Source organism: Triticum dicoccoides, chromosome 3A (genome assembly GCF_002162155.2).
Source record: "Triticum dicoccoides isolate Atlit2015 ecotype Zavitan chromosome 3A, WEW_v2.0, whole genome shotgun sequence".
NCBI classification, from domain to species: domain Eukaryota; kingdom Viridiplantae; phylum Streptophyta; class Magnoliopsida; order Poales; family Poaceae; genus Triticum; species Triticum dicoccoides.
The window spans coordinates 688194138-688205070 of NC_041384.1; positions in this window are offsets into that span (position 1 = coordinate 688194138).

Sequence of the window (10933 nt, forward strand, 5' to 3'; positions counted from 1 at the left end):
GCGCGACTCCCAAGGGAAAAAAGGCTAGGTGGCGAATGGTAAAACCAAGGTTGGGCCTTGCTGGAGGAGTTTTATTCAAAACGAACTGTCCAGGGGTTCCCATTATAACCCAACCGCGTAAGGAACGCAAAATCCGGGAACATAACACCGATATGATGAAAACTAGGGCGGCAAGAGTGGAACAAAACACCAGGCATACGGCCGAGCCTTCCACCCTTTACCAAGTATATAGATGCATTAATTAAATAAGATATATTGTGATATCCCAACAAGTAAACATGTTCCAACAAGGAACAACATCTCCATGTTCCAACCAGGAACAAACTTCAATCTTCACCTGCAACTAACAACGCTATAAGAGGAGCTGAGCAAAGCGGTAACATAGCCAATCAACGGTTTGCTAGGACAAGGTGGGTTAGTGGCTTGGTTCAACAATATGGGAGGCATGATAAGCAAGTGGTAGGTATCGCAACATAGGCATGGAAAAGAGCGAGCAACTAACAAGCAAAGATAGAAGTGATTTCGAGGGTATGGTCATCTTGCCTGAAATCCCGCGAGGAAGAAGAACGAGTCCATGAAGAAGACAAACGGACGTAGATGAACGGGTCCTCACAAACGCGACGTTACCGGAACCAATTCGAAGAAGCAAACACCGGAAAGAAGCACACAACATAGTAAACAACCAACACATGAACATGGTATGATATGCGAGATGCGGTATGCGATGCATATGCATGATTTGCAAAGGAAAGATGGAACCTGGCCTCAACTTGGAAAGCCAAGTGTGCCACTGGAAAGATGAGATGAAATCGCTTGAAAACGATATAAAGATCACCGGAATCGGAGTTACGGTTTGGAAATGGCAAGCGATTCAAATATGACACCGGTCTGCAATTTACAGCAAGTAGCCATCTAAATGCAACAAGATGAATATGCTACAGCACCCATGCTGGGGAACGTAGCAGAAATTCAAAATTTTCCTACGTGTCACCAAGATCAATCTATGGAGTCATCTAGCAACGAGGAAGGAGTGGATCTACATAACCTTGTAGATCGTGCGCGGAAGCGTTCAAGAGAACGGGGTTGATGGAGTCGTACTCGTCGTGATCCAAATCACCGATGATCCTAGCGCCGAACAGACGGCACCTCCGCGTTCAACACACGTACGGAGCAGCGACGTCTCCTCCTTCTTGATCCAGCAAGGGGGAAGGAGAGGTTGATGGAGATCCAGCAGCACGACGGCGTGGTGGCGGAAGTAGCGGGATTCCAACAGGGCTTCGCCAAGCACTGCGGGAGGAGGGAGATGTGTCATGGGAGGGAAAGGGAGGCGCCAGGGCTTAGTTTTTGCTGCCCTCCCTTCCCCCCATTATATATAGGGCCAATGGAGAGGGGGGGGCGCAGCCTTGGCCCTTCCTCCAAGGAAGGGTGCGGCCAGGGAGGAGTCCATCCTCCCCAAGGCACCTAGGAGGTGCCTTCCCCCTTTAGGACTCTTCCTTTCCCTTATCTCTTGGCGCATGGGCCTCTTGGGGCTGGTTCCCTTGGCCCATATAGGCCAAGGCGCACACCCCTACAGCCCATGTGGCCCCCCGGACCCCTTTCGGCACTCCCGGTACAATACCGATAATGCGCGAAATTTTTCCGGCGACCAAAACAAGACTTCCCATATATAAATCTTTACCTTCGGACCATTTCGGAACTCCTCGTGACGTCCGTGATATCATCCGGGACTCCGAACAACTTTTGGGTTACCGCATACTAATATCTCTATAACCCTAGCGTCACCGAACCTTAAGTGTGTAGACCCTACGGGTTCGGGAGACATGCAGACATGACCGAGATGACTCTCCGGTCAATAACCAACAGCGGGATCTGGATACCCATGTTGGCTCCCACATGTTCCACGATGATCTCATCGGATGAACCACGATGTCAAGGACTTAATCAATCCCGTATACAATTCCCTTTGTCTATCGGCACGATACTTGCCCGAGATTCAATCGTCGGTATCCCGATACCTTGTTCAATCTCGTTACCAGCAAGTCTCTTTACTCGTTCTGTAACACATCATCCCGTGATCAACTCCTTGATCACATTGTGCACATTATGATGATGTCCTACCGAGTGGGCCCAGAGATACCTCTCCGTCACACGGAGTGACAAATCCCAGTCTCGATTCGTGCCAACCCAACAGACACTTTCGGAGATACCTGTAGTGTACCTTTATAGCCACCCAGTTATGTTGTGACGTTTGGCACACCCAAAGCACTCCTACGGTATCCAGGAGTTGCACAATCTCATGGTCTAAGCAAACGATACTTGACATTAGAAAAGCTTTAGCATACGAACTACATGATCTTGTGCTAGGCTTAGGATTGGGTCTTGTCCATCACATCATTCTCCTAATGATGTGATCCCGTTATCAACGACATCCAATGTCCATGGTCAGGAAACCGTAACCATCTATTGATCAACGAGCTAGTCAACTAGAGGCTTACTAGGGACATGGTGTTGTCTATGTATCCACACATGTATCTGAGTTTCCTATCAATACAATTCTAGCATGGATAATAAACGATTATCATGAACAAGGAAATATAATAATAACTAATTTATTATTGCCGCTAGGGCATATTTCCAACAGTCTCCCACTTGCACTAGAGTCAATAATCCAGTTCACATCGATATGTGATTAACACTCAAGGTCACATCCCCATGTGACTAACACCCAAAGAGTTTACTAGAGTCAATAATCTAGTTCACATTACCATGTGATTAACACTCGATGAGTTCTGGGTTTGATCATGTTATGCTTGTGAGAGATGTTATAGTCAATGGGTCTGAATCTTTCAGATCCGTATGTACTTCGCAAATTTCTTATGTCATCTTGTAGATGCAGCTACTACGCTATATTTGGAGCCATTTCAAATAACTGTTCTACTTGGAGCTATTCTAAATTGTTGCTCCATTATACGTATCCGGTATCTCTACTCAGAGCTATCCGATAGGTGTTAAGCTTGCATCGACGTAACTCTTTACGACGAACTCTTTTACCACCTCCATAATCAAGAAAATTCCTTAGTCCACTAGTTACTAAGGATAACTTTGACCGCTGTCCTGTGATCCATACTTAGATCACTCTTGTACCCCTTGACTGACTCATGGCAAGGCACATTTCAGGTGTGGTACAAAGCATAGCATACCGTAGAGCCTATGCCTTAAGCATAGGGGACGACCTTCGTCCTTTCTCTCTCTTCTGCCGTGGTCGAGCTTTAAAGTCTTAACTTCATACCTCACAACTCAGGCAAGAACTCCTTCTTTGACTGATCCATCTTGAACACCTTCAAGATCATGTCAAGGTATGTGCTCATTTGAAAGTACCATTAAGCATTTTGATCTATCCTCATAGATCTTGATGCTCAATGTTCAAGTAGCTTAATCCAGGCTTTCCATTGAAAAACACTTTTGAAATAACTCTATATGCTTTCCAGAAATTCTACGTCATTTCTGATCAACAACAACATATATTCATCAGAAATTCTATAGTGCTCCCACTCACTTCTTTGGAAATACAAGTTTCTCATAAACTTTGTATACACCCAAAATCTTTGATCATCTCATCAAAGCATACATTCCAACTCCGAGATGCTTACTCCAGTCCTCAGAAGGATTGCTGGAGCTTTGCATACTTATTAGCATCTTTCAGGATTGACAAAACCTTCCGGTTGTATCACATACAACCTTTCCTCAAGAAAATCGTTGAGAAAACAATGTTTTTGACATCCTATCTGCAAGATTTCATAAACAATGCAGTAATTGCTAATATAATTCCAACAGACTCTTAGCATCACTACGAGTGAGAAAGTCTCATCGTAGTCAACTCCTTGAACTTGTCGGAAAACATCTTAACGACAAGTCGGGCTTTCTTGATGGTGATACTTACCATCACTGTCCGTCTTCCTTTTAAAATCCATCTGTACTCAACAGCCTTACGACCATCGAGCCGTTCTGCCAAAGTCTATATTTTGTTTTCATACATGGATCCTCTCTCGGATTTTATGGCCTCGAGCCATTTATCGGAATCCGGGCCCACCATCGCTTCTCCATAGCTCGTAGGTTCATTGTTGTCTAGCAACATGACTTCCAAGATAGGATTACGTACCACTCTGAAGTAGTACGCATCCTTGTCATCCCACGAGGTTTGGTAGTGACTTGATCTGAAGTTTCATGATCACTATCATAAGCTTCCACTTCAATTGGTGTAGGTGCCACAGGAACAACTCCTGTGCCCTGCCACACACTAGTTGAAGAGACGGTTCAATAACCTCATCAAGTCTCCACCATCCTCCTACTCAATTCTTTCGAGAGAAACTTTTCCTCGAGAAAGGACCCGATTCTAGAAACAATCCCTTATTGCTTTCGGATCTGAGACAGGAGGTATACCCAACTGTTTTGGGTGTCCTATGAAGATGCATTTATCCGCTTTGGGTTCGAGCTTATCAGCCTGAAACTTTTTCACATAAGCGTCGCAGCCCCAAACTTTTAAGAAATGACAGCTTAGGTTTCCTTAAACCATAGTTCATACGATGTCATCTCATCGGAATTACGTGGTGCCCTATTTAAAGTGAATGTGGTTGTCTCTAATGCCTAACCCATAAACTATCGTGGTAATTCAATAAGAGACATCATGGTATGCATCATATCCAATAGGGTGCAGTTATGATGTTCGGACACACCATCACACTATGGTGTTCCAGGCTGTATTAGTTGTGAAACAATTTCCACAATGTCTTAATTCTGTGCCAAACTCGTAATTCAGATATTCATCTCTATGATCATATCATAGATATTTTATCCTCTTGTCACGACGATCTTTCAATTTCACCCTGAAATTACTTGAACCTTTCAATAATTCAGACTCGTGATTCATCAAGTAAATATACTCAACATCTACTCAAATCATCTGTGAAGTAAGAACATAATGATATCCACTACACGCCTCAGCACTCATTGGACTGCACACATCAAAATGTATTACTTCCAACAAGTTGCTTTCTTGTTCCATTTTACTGAAAACGAGGCTTTCAGTCATCTTGCCCATGTGGTATGATTTGCATGTCTCAAGTGATTCAAAATCAAGTGAGTCCAAACGGTCCATTTGCATGGAGTTTCTTCATGCATATACACCAATAGACATGGTTCGCATGCCTCAAACTTTTCAAAAATGAGTGAGCCCAAAGATCCATCAATATGGAGCTTCTTCATGCGTTTTATACCGATATGACTTACGTGGCAGTGCCACAAGTAGGTGGTACTATCATTACTATCTTTTGGCATGAACATGTGTATCACTACGATCGAGATTCAATAAACCATTCATTTTAGGCGTAAGACCATTGAAGGTATTATTCAAATAAACAGAGTAACCATTATTCTCCTTAAATGAATAACCGTATCACGATAGACATAATCCAATCATGTCTATGCTCAACGCAAGCACCAAATAACAATTATTTAGGTTTTAATACCAATCTCGATGGTAGAGGGAGCGTGCGATGCTTGATCATATCAACCTTGGAAACACTTCCAACACATATCGTCAGCTCACCTTTAGCTAGTCTCCGTTTATTCCGTAGCTTTTATTTCGAGTTACTAACACTTAGCAACCGAACCGGTATCTAATACCCTGGTGCTACTAGGAGTACTAGTAAAGTATACATCAACATAATGTATATCCAATATACTTCTATCGACCTTGCCAGCCTTCTTATCTACCAAGTATCTAGGGTAATTCTGCTCCAGTGGCTGTTCCCTTTATTACAGAAGCACTTAGTCTCGGGTTTGGGTTCAACCTTGGGTTTCTTCACTAGAGCAGCAGCTGATTTGCCGTTTCATGAAGCATCCCTTTTTGCCCTTGCCCTTCTTGAAACTAGTGGTTTCACCAACCATCAACAATTGATGCTCCTTCTTGATTTCTACTTTTGTGGTGTCAAACATCGCGAATATCTCAAAGATCATCATATATGTCCCTGATATATCATAGTTCATCACGAAGCTCTAGCAGCTTGGTGGTAATGACTTCGGAGAAACATCACTATCTCATTTGGAAGATCAACTCCCACTTGATTCAAATGATTATTGTACTTAGACAATCTGAGCACAAGCTCAATAATTGAGCTTTTCTCCCTTAGTTGCAGGCTAAGAAAATCGTCGGAGGTCTTATACCTCTTGATGTGGGCACGAGCCTGAAATCCCAATTTCAGTCCTTGGAACATCTCATATGTTCTGCGATGTTTCAAAAACGTCTTTGGTGCCTCAATTCTAAACCATTTAGCATTACGCACTGAACTATCATGTAGTCATCAAAACGTGTATGTCAGATGTTCGCAACATCCACAGACGACGTTCGAGGTTCAGCACACTGAGCGGTGCATTAAGGACATAAGCCTTCTATGAAGCAATGATGACAATCCTCAGTTTACGGACCTAGTCCGCATAATTGCTACTATCATCTTTCAACTAAATTTTTCTCTAGGAACATATCCAAACAGTAGAACTGAAGCGCGAGCTACGACATAATTTGCGAAGACATTTTGACTATGTTCAGGATAATTAAGTTCATCTTGTGAACTCCCACTCAGATAGACATCCCTCTAGTCATCTAAGTGATTACATGATCCGAGTCAACTAGGCCATGTCCGATCATCACGTGAGACGGACTAGTCAACATCGGTGAACATCTTCATGTTGATCGTATCTACCATACGACTCATGCTCGACCTTTCGGTCTCTTGTGTTCTGAGGCCATGTCTGTACATGCTAGGCTCGTCAAGTCAACCTAAGTGTTTCGCGTGTGTAAATCTGTCTTACACCCGTTGTATGTGAACGTTAGAATCTATCACACCCGATCATCACGTGGTGCTTCGAAACAACGAACTGTCGCAACGGTGCACAGTTAGGGGGAACACTTTCTTGAAATTATTATGAGGGATCATCTTATTTACTACCGTCGTTCTAAGTAAACAAGATGCATTAACATGATAAACATCAATGCAATCAAATAGTGACATGATATGGCCATCATCACTTTGCTCCTCTTGATCTCCATCTTCGGGGCTCCATGATGATCATCGTCACCGGCATGACACCATGATCTCCATCATCATGATCTCTATCATCGTTTCTTCATGAAGTTGTCTCGTCAACTATTACTTCTACTACTACAGCTAATGGTTAGCAATAAAGTAAAGTAATTACATGACGTTTATGTTGACACGCAGGTCATAAATAAATTAAGACAACTCCTATGGCTCCTGCCGGTTGTCATACTCATCGACATGCAAGTCGTGATTCCTATTACAAGAACATGATCAATCTCATACATCACATATATCATTCATCACATCCTTTTGGCCATATCACATCACATAGCATACCCTGCAAAAACAAGTTAGACGTCCTCTAATTGTTGTTTGCATGTTTTACGTGGCTGCTATGGGTTTCTAGCAAGAACGTTTCTTACCTACGCAAGAACCACAACGTGATATGCCAATTGCTATTTACCCTTCATAAGGACCCTTTTCATCGAATCCGATCCGACTAAAGTGGGAGAGACAGACACCCGCTAGCCACCTTATGCAACTAGTGCATGTCAGTCGGTGGAACGAGTCTCACGTAAGAGTACGTGTAAGGTCGGTCCGGGCCGCTTCATCCCACAATACCGCCGAATCAAGATTGGACTAGTAACGGTAAGCATATTGAACAAAATCAACGCCCACAACTACTTTGTGTTCTACTCGTGCATAGAAACTACGCATAGACCTAGCTCATGATGCCACTGATGGGGAACGTAGCAGAAATTCAAAATTTTCCTATGTGTCACCAAGATCAATCTATGGAGTCATCTACCAACGAGGGAGGAGTGGATCTACATAACCTTGTAGATCGTGCCCGGAAGCGTTCAAGAGAACGGGGTTGATGGAGTCGTACTCGTCGTGATCCAAATCACCGATGATCCTAGCGCCGAACGGACGGCACCTCCGCGTTCAACACATGTACGGAGCAGCGACGTCTCCTCCTTCTTGATCCAGCAAGGGGGGAGGAGAGGTTGATGGAGATCCAGCAGCACGACGGCGTGGTGGTGGAAGTAGCGGGATTCCAACAGGGCTTCGCCAAGCGCTGCGGGAGGAGGGAGATGTGTCATGGGAGGGAGAGGGAGGCGCCAAGGCTTAGTTTTTGCTGCCCTCCCTTCCCCCCACTATATATAGGGCCAAGGGAGAGGGGGGGGGGCGTAGCCTTGGCCCTTCCTCCAAGGAAGGGTGCGGCCAGGGAGGAGTCCATCCTCCCCAAGGCACCTAGGAGGTGCCTTCCCCCTTTAGGACTCTTCCTTTCCCTTATCTCTTGGCGCATGGGCCTCTTGGGGCTGGTGCCCTTGGCCCATATAGGCCAAGGCGCACACCCCTACAGCCCATGTGGCCCCCCGGGGCAGGTGGACCCCCTTGGTGGACCCCCGGACCCCTTTCGGCACTCCCGGTACAATACCGATAATGCGCGAAACTTTTCCGGCGACCAAAACAAGACGTCCCATATATAAATCTTTACCTCCGGACCATTCCGGAACTCCTAGTAATGTCCGGGATCTCATCCGGACTCCGAACAACTTTCGGGTTACCGCATACTAATATCTCTATAACCCTAGCATCACCGAACCTTAAGTGTGTAGACCCTACGGGTTCGGGAGACATGCAGACATGACCGAGATGACTCTCCGGTCAATAACCAACAGCGGGATCTGGATACCCATGTTGGCTCCCACATGTTCCACGATGATCTCATTGGATGAACCACGATGTCAAGGACTTAATCAATCCCGTATACAATTCCCTTTGTCTATCGGTACGATACTTTCCCGAGATTCGATCGTCGGTGTCCCGATACCTTGTTCAATCTCATTACCGGCAAGTCTCTTTACTCATTCCGTAACACATCATCCCGTGATCAACTCCTTGATCACATTGTGCACATTATGATGATGTCCTACCGAGTGGGCCCAGAGATACCTCTCCGTCACACGGAGTGACAAATCCCAGTCTCGATTCGTGCCAACCCAACAGACACTTTCGGAGATACCTGTAGTGTACCTTTATAGCCACCCAGTTATGTTGTGACGTTTGGCACACCCAAAGCACTCCTACGGTATCCGGGAGTTGCACAATCTCATGGTCTAAGGAAACGATACTTGACATTAGAAAAGCTTTAGCATATGAACTACATGATCTTGTGCTAGGCTTAGGATTGGGTCTTGTCCATCACATCATTCTCCTAATGATGTGATCCCGTTATCAATGACATCCAATGTCCATGGTCAGGAAACCGTAACCATCTATTGATCAATGAGCTAGTCAACTAGAGGCTTACTAGGGACATGGTGTTGTCTATGTATCCAAACATGTATCTGAGTTTCCTATCAATACAATTCTAGCATGGATAATAAACGATTATCATGAACAAGGAAATATAATAATAACTAATTTATTATTGCCTCTAGGGCATATTTCCAACAACCCAAACATGGCATCAAAATACATGGCAGGGATGCATTCAAGATGCTTAACAAAAGTCTAGCACTGAGCTATGGCCAATTCATCCATTAACAGGTTCGAACAAGCATGGCAAAAATGCAATTGGCAAACAGATTTCAGACTTGGTGAAATTAACACAAGCCTGGAATTTCAGATCAGGTAGCACACTTCGGAGCATGAAAACTATATGCTACAGGGCCTGAACATGGAAAAGTAAAGCATGGCATGGAGCTACTCAAAGAGCTTAACAAAAGTCCCTTAGTGACCTTGAGCCAAAAGGGATCAGAAAATACAATTGCAAGAATGTTAACATGGCAAAAACATAATCAGTTCTAAGACTTGGTGAAAACTAGAGCATGCTGAAAACAGATATCAAGTAGGCATGTTTACGAGCTCGATGCACTCACTACAGAGCAAGTCATGCAATCTAAGCATACACCCATCAAGAATACACAAAATGCAAGCTAGACACGGCAAGAACAATAACATAGCATGCACGGATCAACTACAACATCCTCGGCAAAATCGCTAACAAGTAGACAATCTGCCTAGATTCACAAAATAGCAAAAGTAGAGCTCGATTGACTCAAGCTAGGGTGCTCCATAATTGCAAACAAAGACATGGATGGATAGAGCACTACAAGATTAACAAAACATCTTTACTGATCATCCTTAAAATAGGCACGGATCACTAGGAAACAACATGAACATATGGCCATATGAGATAAACAGGTCAAGGACTTAGTGGAAATGCTAAGTCCCTGAAATCAGCATTACCAAGTGCCTCACTTTGCAAGCTTGTGCTAGTCACCACACACATCACAAAATTACATGGGTTGCACCTCTGGAAAGATGGAAAAACCCTTAACAAAACACATGTAGAGCTCATGGGCATATCATGCACACATTAAACATGCCAAAAATGACAAATATCTAAATGGAGCAGCAAATCTGACAATTATCTCAAGTAGCACTCTTCTAACAGCATTTCAGGCATCAAGATGAACTCAAATGAAAATGATGCAATGGAATGAAATGATTTACTCTCTGAGGCGAACATTTTGATATGCTATATGCCCAAAACGGAGTTACGGGTGCAAAGTTACGATGCGATGAACATGAGCATATGAAACGTGGAAATTTCGGGGACTTGGTAGAAATAACCACCTCCAGATCTAGGGTTTGGCCGCGCGCGAACCGAGGCGGCAGGATCTTCGCCGGAGTTAGCGCCGGAGCGCGAGGAGAGACGGCGGCGGGGCTCGAGGTCGCCGGATCCGGTCCGGCCCGACCGGATCCGCGACGAGCGGCGGCGGGGCGAGGCACATGGCGGCGGCGGAGGCGGGCCAAGGTGGCCG